Here is a 15,283-nt window from a genome sequence, read left to right on the forward strand (position 1 = left end):
TCTTGTTTTTAATCTCTTGCCCTCTCCCCTACCAAATCCCCTCCTCTTCCTCAGAAGTTAGTCCTTCTAGCTTCTTCCTGTAACCTTAACTGCATAGAAACTCCCCCTCTCTGCACGTAAACGGAGCTGCTTTCTGATTTGCTTTCCCTTTGAGAGCTGGTCTCCAGTTGCTGCAGATCGCCTCATCCGGTGTCCCCTTCACCACCTGTCAGGTTCCCTTGGTCAGTATCATGCCTCTGAGACAGCAGCTGCCCATTGGAATTACCTGGGAGAGCCTTAGAAACTACTAATACGTGGGTCCTTTTCCCAGAGATTCTGACTTAATTGGGTTAGGATATAACCACAACAACAGCCCCAAAAAAGTATTACCTCTCCTTCTATAGGCTCAGAGGATGAGAAATTTGCCCACATGTCTCACAGCTAATGAGTGGCTCAGCTGAGATTTCCTCTCATGGTTGGGCTTGCAAATCGTGCTCTGTCCTGGGCTATGCTGGGTCCGGAGAAGCCCGGTAGGCTTGACTTCCACTTATGCTATAGATAAAACCTGAAATGAATTTGCTGGTGCAGGGCCCCAGCTAACAAGGGGTCTTGCCGTTGCCTGCCCCTTAGGAATCAGTGGGCCTAGGCGAAGTCCCTGTTTTCCTCAGAGCTGACTGATAAACACTGGCTGTGCTCAAGCAGCGGCAGGGCTGGATTCGCGTCACTTACTTTGGTATGCAGGAGGCTGCTTGTATGCTGTGGCGCACAGAGCTAAGCACGCACGTCAGAGAAACCCATTTCAATTTATCATTTTAATTTTGCTATTAAGCATCCACAAACCCTAAATGGATTCTCCACAATGGCATCTGCAAGTCCATTATCAGAGCTAAATGTTTAATGACTTTATTAAGTAACCGATGGATGCCACAGTGTATAGGAAACTTTCTTGAGTTTTTTTCACAAATAAGGAGGCATTTCTCAAAGTCTCTTGGGATGGCTTCACATAGCTCACTCCCAGCCAGCTGACTTGTGGCCTCTTTCCCTTCCTTCCACGTGCAGTGCCTTCTATCTTGAATGCTGCGGCCAGCAGAGGTTCTGGCAGTGGAGCCCTCTGCCTAGCAGGCTTCAGACAGGAGCCTGTGAGGCAGAGACGTTTCCACTGAAAAGCAGTTTAGAATTCAACCTCCATCTGCGAATTCCCATAGATGCTCTTTAGCAAACACAGGACAGTTGTTTGTGGATTCAAAATTTGCTGCTTTTTAATTCTGTATCTTACATTTTGGTGATTGTGCTACAAATATTTGGAGTTGAACATAATGGGATAATAACTGTTGATTCTTGGCTAAATCACATTATCTTAGGTCATCTTTGCATATCAAGCGCGTTCTACTGAAAAGGAGACAAGCAATTTTGCTTGTTCTTTTTCTCTTTCAGTCGAATGGAGCATGGACTTAGAATTGAAGTTGCAATGGGATGGGCAATACATTCTAAGTGGGTTTTTAGTTAAAAATCAGCAATCAGTTTAAGCAATCTGTTTCAAAGGCAGTATAGCCACAAATTTGCAGACAGTGTGTAGTACAGTTGTCCTTCAGTGTCTTAGAGGAATTGGTTCCAGGACCCTCCCACCCATGTTGGTACCAAAATACAAGGATGCTCACAAGTCCCACAGTTTGCCCTCTGGACCCAGGGGTTCCCCATCCTCAGATTCAACCAACCAAGGATTGAAAAGATAGTATTTGCAGGATAAGGAACTGCAGATATGGAAGGCTGACTGTATTTCACTTCGACAGGGGTCGCAATTATCCTCCTCATTGAATGGTAATATGTTGCCTGTTTTGGCAAAGTTTGGAGTAAACTTCTCTCTCCACCTCCCATATTGCAGCTGTCAGCATGGTGAAGAGCCTGCGAGATGCGTGCGCTGATATGTGCTGCCTAGGGCTGCCTAACACAAACCAAACAAACATCCCTTCTCAGGATGGGAGAAGAGCTTTTTATGAGACCTTCTTGTGTCTTCCTGTTGCCCATCTCTGCCTTTTCCCCCATAAGCAGGTGACAGTTGTGCAGTGTATAGGCACTACGTATTTTTCATGTCTGATTGCCTCCGCGGTGGAATTTCAGATACCCCTGTCTTAGGGACGCACCTTTGATTAGAAGAAGTAATATTAGCCTCTAAAATTTTTGAACTTTAAAATCGAGACTTTACTTGGGATAACGCTGGTTTCCTCCTCTGTCGAAATTGTTTATCTCTTGGACTCAAAAACTATTTCGCCTTTCTGTGGTACACAGTGGATTTCAAAACATTTGGTATTATCAGATTTCTAAGCAAGGATGTGATGTAATTATTTTACTACCAAATGAGGATTCCTTTGAGAGAAGCAGCCACTTAAAGTGAGAGTAATTACTTGAATATGAAGTGGTGTGTAGGAATTAAGTGAGAACTGAGATCTTGACTTCCACTTATGCTATAGATAAAACCTGAAATGAATTTGCTGGTGCAGGGTCCCAGAAAAAACTAGTCATGAGAATTGCCAGAATTGTCAGAAATGTGTTTTGGGGTGATTAATTTTTATTATTCTAACTATTCACAATAACATTTTGCTTGTTTTGCAATTAGAATCTGTGGAGGTCCAAGAAGTCAAGATGGTAATTAATTTGTCTGGGACAGCTGGTAGATGCAACAGCTCAGAGCAGTGGGTGGTGAGGAACTTGTCTTAGACATTCACGATGCAGGTCATGACACTGGAATATAAAGCTCTAGCTCTAGGGGTCTGTATTCTGTGCTGTGTAACTTGACATGATCTGGGACCCAAAGTCAAATAACTAATCAGGAGAAGTCAGGTGCTTTTTTGTGAAACCCAGAACTCCAGTATTCCTTTGAAGCTTCAGGGGAGAGTCAGTAACATGGTATCGGGCTTGTTCCCTGTCCTTAACACAAGAATCCTTGGAATTGCTGGATTACATAGTCTTCTCCCCTGCATGGACACCCAGTGCAACCATGGCTCACATGCCTAAGATCTGTGTTAGATTGTGTCATGGATCCAGCATAATTAAGTAGAGATGCATTTTCTTGGTTTAAGGTACCTTAGGGGAAAAAAAGAATACAGTTCTTCAGGTTCAGCCTTGGAGTTCTTCCTCCTCTTTTTTTTTTTTCTTTTGTTTTGTTTTTGAGATGAAGTCTTGCTCTGTCACCAGGCTGGAGGGCGGCACAATCTCAACTCACTGCTACCTCCACCTCCCAGGTTCAAGGGATTCTCCTGCTTCAGCCTCCCCAGTAACTGGGACTATAGGCCAGTGCCACCATGCCCAGCTAATTTTTGGATTTTTAGTAGAGACGAGGTTTCACCATGTTGGCCGGGATGGTCTCAATCTCTTGACCTTGTGATCCACCCGCCTCGGCCTCCCAAAGTGCTGGGATTACAGGTGTGAGCCACCGTGCTTGGCCTAAAGTTCTTTTCTGGTTCTATGAGGCTGTGAGTAGTGGTTCTTAACCAGGAATGTTATCACCACTGCCTCAGGGGAGGTACACATTTCTTGGTGTTGGGGGCGGGGCGGGGGACACCGGGGCTGCCCTGTATCCTGTAATTACCATCCACGGTGTCCACAGAGAGGAAGATACTGGTTGTGTCAGAGACTTGGTCTAGGATTCACAGGTTTTTCTTCCAGTTGGATTTAATGAGCTTCTCTCTGTCCTAAGACCCAAATGCTGTGGGGTTTGCCAACATTACAAGGTAGGCATTTCACAGAACGGAATTCTGGCAGGCCATCTTCATGCAGTGAATGCTGTCATTGGTAGGTGGTGCTTTTTATTGCCCCCATCTCCAGCAGAGATCTTATAAATTCCCTTTGCCTGAAATCAGCATGGTTGATCTCCCACCTAACCAGATTTAGAGTGCTTTGTTTTCTTTCACATACTTTCCCAGAGAACTTGGGAGTTTTAATACTTTTAAAAACAACTATAACTTTTTATAAAGTAGAGGAATACTTGACTGAAGTGTTGTGTGTTGAAACATACTGCATGCATCCATAGTGTCTTTAGTTATGGGGGATGTTAGTAGATGTGACTCAGAGAGGGTTCCAATATGAGGAACTCATTTTTAGAAAATGCAGTGATTTTCTCCTTAGAGATTGAGAATGCACATTAAAGAGTTTTTAAATTCTAAGTAAATCTGCTTAACTCTGTCTACCTCAGAGTTTCCCAGGCTAACCTGGAGCACAGAACACGTCTGAGATAATGCCTGAGATGCTGGTGTTGATACACCCAGTATACTCATGCTCTCGGATACCAGTTTGATAAACACCGATCTTTGAGAATTTAGAGGCCTAATTTGTAGACAACATTCCTGATAAAATGAGTTCGCCTGTAGTGGACAGTCCTTTGGAGTTTCCATAAGCAATGTGAGATACATTATTTTCTAAGAGATCCAACAATTTGAGTATTAATGTTCAATGGAATTAATTTTGCATGCTAAAAGCAAGCTGATGATTTTAGTGGATCTCTCTTAGCGATCATTCTTTCTCATGTCCAAAGATGAGTTTGGGTTATTTCTCCTGAAATTATGGTTAACTAATTTTCTTGAATTTTACTGAAAATGAGAAGAAACATGAAAATGTGGGATTTGTAGACAGTGGCGAGAAACTCTCTATCTGGTATTTATACCCCTCACCAAGCAGCACTCACGGGCCCGCAAGCTCTTGTGCTGCGCAGAAACCGTTCCAGCTGCCTTCCTTAAATAGTAAGCACTGCATTTCAAACACAAAATAAAATTAATATTGGCATTCTGAAAATTAGAACTTTTGCACTAGGATTAAATTAAATTAGTTCAACGAATGTGACAGCATGACAAAGCTGGTCTAAGCCAATCAGGTATTGAAAGTGGATAAATGTTGCTGTCGGGTGAATAGCTCTTACTCGGCAGTTGGTGGGATGATGTCGTGTAGGCTGTAAACCCCATCTTGGAATGAAGACCTGCAGGATAAAGTGCGGTAGGACACGTGGGGTTCGGACAGCTGGGCCCTGTTGTTTTCGTCCTCTGGAGCTGGAGGGAAGGGGCCACAGGGACTGTGGGTGACGGTGAGGAGATGTTCACCCCCTTTTCTGAGTCCTTCAAATGAACTCAGTCGAGCTTACGGTGATGTCACCAAGCAGTAAGGGGATTGTTTTGGGTGGTTGGTTTTGTTTTGCTGAATATATGGGTGGAAAGAGATTATCATGAAATTTAAAACCAGCAGTGGCTTTTTTTAAAGATCAGAGGCTTCATGGCATCTGTAGGTTAAGACCTGGGACCTGCTGCCACCCTCAAGAGGATCTGCTGCTGCTTCCCTGAGGAAAACTGGCCGCAGGAAGAGAGCTCTGGAGGTCAATTTCTCAGAGATAAGGGCTTCTTATTTTTAGAGATCGCCGCAATCACGCCCTCCCCGGGATGCATCCTCTTCTCAGTTTCATGTGGTTGGAGAGAGCTTTTGACTCCATGCTTTGATAATACCTCTGAAACCCGATAAGCAGTTCATTTTCTCTCTTTTAAAAACCTTGCTAGTTAAAAGGCCTCCTCCTGTTTTTCTTTTGCAGATTGCCTTAAATCTTTTTTTAAATTCATGGAATATAAACGTATATTTCTGATTGCCTTAGCAGTGCTTACTATATATACTGAGCTAATTAAAAATCACATCGGCCAGGTTCGGTGGCTCACCCCTGAAATCCCAACACTTTAGGAGGCTGAGGTGGGCAGATCACCTGAGGTGAGGAGTTTGAGACCAGCCTGGCCAATGTGGCAAAACTGCATCTCTACTAAAAATACAAAAATTAGCCGGGTGTGGTGGCATACACCTGTAATCCCAGTTATTCAGGAGGGTGAGGCAGGAGAATCGCTTGAACCCGGGAGGTGGAAGTTGCAGCGAGCCGAAATCATGCGACTGCACTCCAGCCTGAGAGACAGAGCGAGACTCCATCTCAAAAATAAATAAATAAATAAAATAAAATAAAGTAACAATCATTTTCCTGCCATTCTCTACAGAATTAACAGTAATGTTTTACACTCTTAAAGAAAACCTCTTTAAAATAGCTTTAACACTGGGGTTTTAATAAGGTTTATTTCTGCGCCTCAGAGAAGTGAGATGCAGCCTCTTCAGGCTGAACTTCTTGGAAGGCATGACTGTGTCGGGGAAGGAATGGAGAGACTAAAGAATTCGATCCGGTTCCCTCACAAAAATTAGGGCTATTGTTCATCTGAAGTTCTCATAGATCTGGATCACCAATGGAATAATCCATTTCTGCATTTAGCCTCCATCTTATTTTCAGCCTACTTCTGGAAATTTAAATATACATTGGAAAATACATTGTATGCCTAGGTTGAAATAAAAGGGTTTTTTTTTGCTTGTTTTTTTGTTTTTTGCTAGTCTGGATTGCTATTTGAACTATTTAATTTTAGAGTGAGTACACCAATTGGAGCTATAGCCATTGACTTGTATGAAATAAATCATCAGTCTTAATGATAGCTCCTTGAGTTACATTGATGGGTGGACTCACTGATACACACCACACAGCTCTGTGTATGTGTGTTTGTGTGTGTGTCTGTGTGTGTGTGTGTTGTGGGGGCAGGATCACTTGCCCTAGCAACCTGAGGATCTGAACCAACCAGGAACCTCAGGAAAAAAACGCTACTATGGACTGGGCACAGTGGCTCACACCGTGCCCTTTGGGAGGCCGAGGTGGGCGGATCACAAGGTCAGGAGTTCAAGACCAGCCTGACCAACATGGTGAAACCATCTCTACTAAAAAATAGAAAAATTAGCCAGGTGTGGTGGTGTGCACCTGTAATCCCAGCTACTCAGGAGGCTGAGGCAGGAGAATCACTTGAACCCGGGAGGTGGAGGTTGCAGTGAGCCAAGAGCGTGCCACTGTCCTCCAGTCTGGGGGACAGAGTGCGACTTTGTCTCAAAAAAAAAAAAAAAAAAAATAGGCTACTGTGTCTTCTTTTCTCTTCTGTGAGCAAGTCTGTGATTTCAAAGCCATGGCCGTGTTACCTATAGCCATACCCCGTGTCTTGATGTGCAGCCCATATGAATGTGTGTCCTGGGATGTGTGTGTGTGTGTGTGTGTATGTGTGTATAGTGAGATGTGTCGCTTCTACCGAGCTGTGTCTAATCTTGTTGGATTCCCTTGTCATTTCACATCTCGGACTCAAACCAAATGCTGCCTCCTTTGAAACCCTCCTTAACAGAAACACAAGGACCATTTATAAAAGGTGACCATAGTGTGAGATAAGGGCTGGAAAGTACTGAGATAGCACATCGACCTTGATTTGATCAAATGGACCAAGTCTCATAAAATGGCTGCTGAGTGCTTTTCTATTTAGAAAGAGAATTTCCCCCAATATGATTTCATTTGAATCTCACACAATCCAAAAACAGAGATAGTATTAGTCTCAGTTTGTAACTGGGAAAATGAGCTCAGAGGTAAAGTTCCATAGCTGAGAGGAGCTTTTGGACTCTAATCAAGACCTTGTACGTGCTGTGCTGTCTTCTGTTTCCCCCATGCCTTCTATAGTTTAAAAAGAGAAGAAAAGAAAAATCACAGACGGCCCTCCTCCATTTAGACCTTTATATAAACCACCTTTATCCCCTTTGTCCTGCCCAGACCTAGAAAATCAGAAAGATTAGACGCCTTTGCCATTTGCCAGGTGTTATTGTTGAGCGCAGAGCAGGAAGAACACAGGTAATAACTCCCAGAGCTTTCATTTTAGAGAGGAACACAGGCATGGAACAAGTAATTCCCAAGACCACAATTATTGTTAACAAGTAGTATAACAAAGACAGCTAAAATTTATGTTAATAGTTGACTTATTAAGAACTTAATATGTGCCTGGTGATACTTCAAATATTCTTTGAGGTATATAAAAATGAATTCTTGGCCGGGCGAGGTGACTCACGCCTGTAATCCCAACACTTTGGGAAGCCAAAGCGGGTGGATCACTTAAGGTCAGGAGTTCGAGACCAACCTGACCAACATGGTGAAACCCCATCTCTACTAAAAATACAAAAGAATTAGCCAGGTGTGATGGCACTTGCCTGTAATCCCACTTACTTGGGAGGCTGAGGCAGGAGAATCACTTGAACCCAGGAGGCGGAGGTTGCTGTGAGCTGAGATCACATCACTGCACTCCAGCCTGGGTGACAGAGTGAGAGTCTGTCTCAAAAAAAAAAAAAAAAAAAAAGGCAAAGAAAAATGAATTCTTTTTTTTTCTCTCTCTTTTTTTTTTTTTTTTTCTCGCTCTGTCGCCCAGGCTGGAGTGCAGTGGCCAGATCTCAGCTCACTGCAAGCTCCGCGTCCCGGGTTTACGCCATTCTCCTGCCTCAGCCTCCCGAGTAGCTGGGACTACAGGCACCCGCCACCTCACCTGGCTAGTTTTTTGTATTTTTTTAGTAGAGACGGGGTTTCACCGTGTTAGCCAGGATGGTCTCGATCTCCTGACCTTGTGATCCGCCCGTCTCGGCCTCCCAAAGTGCTGGGATTACAGGCTTGAGCCACTGCGCCCAGCCTTTTTTTCTCTATTTTAAAAGCCAGTCAAGTTTAGCAGTGTGGGGTTGTATACCAACTTTAGTAACACTGATGTTAATTTCTGATAACCCACTACCATCGGACCAGCCTAAAAATGAATTATTAACTCCATTTTACAGAGAATGGGGAAGATATGAGGTAGGCAGGAAATATGCTCAAGGTCGTGAAAGTAACTTCCTTAAGGTGGAAGCAAATGTATATGAAACACCCTTGTGAAATGGGTACATAATGCATAGGATAGATGTGTTCTCTGTCAGGAACCTGGAGTGGTCTGCTGTAGAACTGTGATATGCTTGGCTCTGTCCTGGTCAATGTTTTTGATGAATGGCTTAGCTGAGAACATTAATATGCTGTTTACATTTGGCGGTGATATAAACAGAGGAGTTAAAGCTCCAGCAGTGTGACCTGTTGGCTTAGATGATCTTAAGAGATTTATGAACCCTGGCAAGTCAGGTTATTAACATGCTTGAAGCCTAAGAAGCTATGAGTTTTAGGGTTCAATGTGTTTTCACTTTTACAATGATAAAGTAAGTAAAAAGGAAACCACGTCTGTTCTCCCAATCTCCCTCTAAAAGGACAAAACCAAACAATAACAGTGCCATAGAGGTAGCCATTATTAAAGATTTGGTACATATCGTTCCAGACTTTTAAAAAATGCTTATACAAACATTGACTCCTTTTCTCTCTCCCTTTTCCTCTTCCTCTCCCTCTTTGTTAGTGGTTTATTTTTGTTTGGTTTGGTTTTAAACACATAAAAGAATCAAATATTCTCAGCAATTTGCTTCTTTTCCCCCTTAAACTGGGGACATCTTCACCCATGAGTATGTCTGAATTTATCTACATAGCTTTTGATGCTGTCTATTACATGGACGTCTCATAATTTAACTACTCCCCTCTCCTGATAGACATTTAAGTGTTTTTTTTGTTTGTTTTTGCACTTTTTGCTATTGTAAAGTATTTAGTACTTATTTATTTTTTCTTTGTAGAGACTAGGTTTCTCTTTGTTGCCCAGGCTGGTCTCAAACTCCTGGCCTAAAGCGATTCTCCTGCCTCAGACACTCAAAGTGCTGGAATTATTAGCATAAGGCACCATGGCCAACCCTATTATAAGTTATTATGTGTTGCACATCATAAATATGTAATGCCATATCTATTAGAATGGCATGGTGTAGCTAACGGGTTTGCATATTTAAAATTCTATCCCTATTTCCAAATTGCCTTCCAGGGATATTGTTTACTGATTTATACTCTGGTTTTTATTTTTTTCTATTTGACATTTTTAAAGATTTACTTTCAAAACACTTTCTATTAGAATGAAGGATAAAACACAGTGAAGAGGTTTCTTTACAAGTTTGTCATGGCATTTAAAATTCCTTCCAGATCATCTTTAATTCTGATCATGTGTGGGTGTGTCCTGGTTATGTTGGCTTCTGGTTCCTTCCCATGAAGGCCACTTACAGGTTTGCTTCTTGGTCGTACTGCCCTGGGTGGAACGAATTGCCCTGTTGGAGCCTCGTCTACGTGTGAACTGCGGGAGTGCTGGGCTACTTGCACCCGCTCATCCAATGAGCATGTAGATCCGGGAGTATCACTTCTGCAGTGAAAAGAGTTGCTTTAGTTGGCTTACATCCTCTGCCTCCGGCATCCTGACAGCTGTCAAGGGCTCATCATTTGACAACTTCATTAAAGAGCCTGGTACTCTTGTTTCTTACTCTGCAAAGGAGGGCCCCAGAAAGTTGTGGAATCCTGTGGAGAAGGAAGTGGATGGAGAAGTCTCCTGGTTTTTCTGTGGTGCCTCGGCTACCACTTGGACCTTCTTGGTTGTTGTTCTTACAGAAATGAGAGGAAAACACTGTTGCTGGAAACATTGGAGGGTTTTAGGGTCTTTTTTTTTTTTTTTAACAGCTTGTTTAGTTGTCATGTGGTAATACTTCATGGGAATAAACTCTGGCTGACCCACTCAAAGGATATAAGCTTGAAAACATTTAGGGTTTTGATTTGTTCAAAGGAGGCATTTGTGCTTTTTGAAGCACAAATCCAGTGGGAAAATAGGTTTTCTGCTGCTTACCATCTTTAAGTGTAGGGAGTGTGTCTTTCAAGTCTAGTTCTCATCTCGAAAGAAATAACTGTTTATAAAACTAAGTTCAGGGTGGATGGATAAAGCTATGCGAGGAAGCTTCGGAGTAGAAAAAGTGAAATACACATTTCCTCCTTCTTATCTTGTTTGATAACAGTTAAGTCCCAATGTTACTTTCCTCCTTGAAATGGGTGGCCCTCGAATCCCATCTGGCTCCACCGAATCCCATCTGGCTCCACCACCTCCCATCCCATGTGCCACTATGTTGTGTCTGCATCTTTCAGGGTCTCTCTGGGCACAGCTGTGTGTAAATCCTGTCTTCTGTGGCCATTTGAGTTGCAGGGAAAAGAGAGACTGATCGAAGGGAAGCAAGGTGCGTGTTTATTGATGAAGAAATGTATCCACAACGTATGAAACCATCAGGTCATAAAATAACACGTCTTCTCCATTATTTTTTAAGTGAATGCTTTGCCTATATATACACATGTAGAAAACATGGAAAAGACTTAAATGATTGTGGGTTTGATTTCCTCTGATTTGAGGTGACTTTAACTTATTGATAACTCTCAGAAGTCCCTGAATTTTTAACAATGGTATGAATTATTTAGATGGTTTGGGGATGGGAGAAAAAACAAAAACACTTCTGATTTGGAGTGAAATAAAGGGAATTATCCATCTTTAACAACACGTGGGATTTGCAACAGTGTGGACATGTCTGAATGCGACAATCTGACTAGGAATGAAGTCCCATTTTGTGTGGAGTGTTGGTGCCTCATAGGCTCTGAAAGCTCACCTGAGACATCACCCTTCAGGTCAAATCTTGGGTACCCTGGCGGGATGCAAGCTATTCACAGTAAAATAGACTCAAAACTCAGGTTCAGTAACGTCACTGTCATAAATTGTTTTCTACCGAAGTTAATAATGTATCTAGTGCCTTTCTCAAGTAGGGACAGTTACCATGTGGTTACTGAAAATTACTATCTCGTAATGCATTCGTTATCATACTTAGGATCTAAGGGTGTCTAGCATTTGACCTCGTTTTCAAGGGTCCTTCTTTTTATTATCTAATGCACTTTGCTATGCATGTGTAACATCTCTTTTTTTTTATTTTTTTTTTGGAGACAGAGTCTCCCTCTGTTGCCCAGGCTGGAGCGCGTGATCTCAGCTTGCTGCAACTTCCACCTCCCAGGTTCAAGCGATTCTCCTGCCTCAGCCTCCTGAGTAGCTGGGACTACAGGCACACACCACCACACCTGGCTAATGTTTTGTATTTTTAGTAGAGACGAAATTTCACCGTGTTAGCCACAATGGTCTCGATCTCCTGCCCTCATGATCTGCCCGCCTTGGCCTCCCAAAGTGCTGGGATTACAGGCGTGAGCCACCGCGCCCAGCGTAACATCTCTTTTTTAAATTATGGTTTTATTTGGAGACGAGGGTCTCTCTATGTTGTCCAGGCTGGCCTCAAACTTGTGGGCTCAAGCAGTCCTCCTGCCTCAGTCTCCCAAGTGCTGGGACTACAGCATGCATCACAGTGCCCGGCTCGGTAACATTCCTGAAAGAGTAGACAGAAATTTGTGCCTGTGTGCTATAGAGTCTTCATGTTTAAAGAGACTCAGTTTGGCTCCAACTAAAGATATCTTGGATTAGACAATTCACAAAGGATTGTAATAATTTTTTCAATAATTTTGGGTAGTTTGTAGAACCCTAAACTCTATAGAACTTCAGAGTTCTGGTTCCTAAACAAGAGGCACAATTGACCAAAGTTTATTGCTTTGAAATTGAGGTATTAAGAAGGCTTTTTTATGTTCCCTGTTTAGTTTGCCATGTCACGAAACTGTATATGTCAACAGTTTCTAGGTTTAAGATTCACTGGGTTACCATATAGTCCACAATAATATGTGATTCCTGCTTTCCTCCCCCAACTTTTCTTCCTGTTATTAGTCAAATCTAAGTCCTATGTACATACTCAATGATATTTAGTTAAAATACTCTGACATTTGGCTGGGCGCAGTGGCTCATGCCTGTAATCCCAGCACTTTGGGAGGCTGAGGCGGGAGGATCATCTGAGATCAGGAGTTGGAGACCAGCCTGGCCAATGTGGTGAAATCCCATCTCTACTAAAACTACAAAAATTAGCTGGGCATGGTGGCAGGCGCCTGTAATCCCAGCTACTCAGGAGGCTGAGGCAGAAGAATCGCTTGAACCCAAAAGGCGGATGTTGCAGTGAGCCAAGATCACGCCATTGGACCACAGCCTGGGGGACAAGAGTGAAAATCCATCTCAAAAAAAAAAAGAAATACTCTGACATTTTTGCTGTTGGGCTTTGTGGAGACACACTACCCCCTTCTCCATTCCCTACCCCCTGCTTTTGTCTTTAGGTTTCATTTAAAATTCCCATCTTTCATATTTTGGTAAGAGAAGACTTTAAGTGGAAATGTAATCTGAGTATTCTGTTTAATAAACGGACTCAGCATGGGCATTTTGAAGCCAACAATCCCATCTGTAGTGTAAGTATTAAACTACAGTGGTATTATTTCAGGAGGAAGCTTATGCAGTTGAAGGACAGCCTTGCTGGGAGCCGAGAACAGCCAGGTGAAATCAATTTAGCACAACTCAAGGCTTCTGGATTGCGTGTCTTGAACTCAGTCCCTTCAGGGTTCAGGGTCTTAAGTCAGTGGTGTGGCCAGAGTCACTCACTGGCCTGGAAGCAGGATGGAATGATGTCAGACCGAGTGCGGAGCTGAGATTGCTTTGTAGCATGCAGGTCTGTACCAGACGTTTTCCAGACCTGTTCCAGACCTGGAATATCCTTTAAGTCATTTTATAGTTGTGTGTAGTAACAGGAGCTTCAAAACATGGCACCTATCTTTATGTTGAGAGCCTTAAACAGAAAAACCCTGGAAATAGTTGGTGGCAAGAGCTGTCTTCGGGCCACGATGCTCCCATTCCTGAGCTGTGTGACCTGGGGCAGGACAACCCCACCCCACCAGAATTGCTTTGAGTCCCAGTGTCATTATTATAAAATGGAAATAGCAGTTGCCTACGCTGGTTTTAAGATAAATGAGATATCTGTATATATAACATTGTTGTATATTACAATGTTGAGACATTTAGGTTCCTAATGGTCATTGTTTCTACTGGCTTAAAATATTTTTACCTATATTCTCAGGATTAAAAATATGACCAAGAGCAGGCCGGACCCGGTGGTTCACGCCTGTAATCCTAGCACTTTGGGAGGCAGAGGTGGGCGGATCACTTGAGGTCAGGAGTCTGAGACTGGCCTGGCCAACATGGCAAAACCACGTCTCTACTGAAAATACAAAAATTAGCCAGGTGTGGTGGCACACGCCTTTAATCCCAGCTATGTGGGAGGCTGAGGCAGGAGGAGGATCACTTGAACCTGGGAGGTGGAGGTTGCAGTGAACCGAGACTGTACCACTGCACTTCAGTCTGGGTGACAGAGTGAGACTCCATCTCAAAAAAAAAAAGTATTATATGACCAAGGGCATGCCTACATGCCTGCTGATTTTGTGAGGTTTTTTTGTTTTTGTTTTTTGTTTTTCTCACTCTGTCACCCAGGCTGGAGTGCTGTGGCTTGATCTCTGCTCACTGCAGCCTCCACCTCCCACATCCACCTCCAGGTTCAAGTGATTCTCCTGCTTCAGCCTCCCGAGTAGCTGGGACTACAGGCACGCGCCCCCATGCCTGGCTAATTTTTTTGTATTTTTAGTAGAGACGGGGTTTCACTATGTTGGCCAGGCTGGTCTTGAACTCCTCATCTCGTGATCTGCCCGCCTTGGCCTCCCAAAGTGCTGGGATTACAAACATGAGCCACCTTGCCCGGCCATGCCTGCTGATTTTGAAACTGATGCCATTGATTGCATAGGGCATCCTGTGGGGAGGATTGCAAATGACCATTGTAGTAATATTTTTAAGGAAAAAACAATTACCCAAATGCACGTGTTATATGTGTCTTGTTTGCTCGCTGGGCTCTGGGAGCACTGGCCTTCGCACCAAAGGGCCTCCCTTCTCTGCACCCCCTTTATCCTTTTCTCACACAGCCCTTGCCTGTGGAAATGAGGTCTCAGCTTTACCATTACTTACTCAGAGAAGTCCTGGACACCCCCAGCCTCAGTTAGGGCTGGTTTGTTTTTTGGTTTTTTTTTTTTTTTTAACAAAAAGGGCTCTGTTTATTATTATTTGCTCTATGTATGCCTCCTTCATGACAGTTTCCACAACTGCAGTTTAGTAATTATTTGTTTAAAAGTCTGCCTTCTGACTTGTTCAGTCAATTATGTTTAACCTGCATCTAATCGCAAGGAAACATTATTTATTATTTTGAAGTAAAAAAGGGGTTTTTAAGTCTGCCTTCCATAGTAATTTGTAAGCTCAAAGCTTTGGGAAACACATCTGATTTATTCATGTTTGTATCTGAAATAGGTCTGGAAAGGTGAGTGTGTGTCTGGTGTTCCAATGAAGGAATTAATGAGTGGATGAATGGCTCGTGGGAACACTTTCCCAAATTCAAGGCCCTACCTGCTTGTAAGGTAGCTAGATCTTTCAGACAAATATAAGACTTAACTCTTCATTGTTTCTGAACTTCCTTTTCTCTGTATTTCTTCTTTCACTGCTTTATATTCTGGAAGTTAATGCCTTGTTTCTTGACTTGGTCG

General features: G+C 43.0%; 1 protein-coding gene across 2 annotated transcripts in view; it reads left to right on the top strand.

Annotated features, from left to right (window-relative positions):
- LOC105489035 (A-kinase anchoring protein 12) overlaps positions 1 to 15,283 on the top strand; it is a 122,166-nt gene that overhangs the window by 52,161 nt on the left and 54,722 nt on the right. The window lies entirely within an intron of this gene.

The sequence above is a fragment of the Macaca nemestrina genome, chromosome 5 (assembly GCF_043159975.1).
Source record: "Macaca nemestrina isolate mMacNem1 chromosome 5, mMacNem.hap1, whole genome shotgun sequence".
Lineage (NCBI taxonomy): Eukaryota > Metazoa > Chordata > Mammalia > Primates > Cercopithecidae > Macaca > Macaca nemestrina.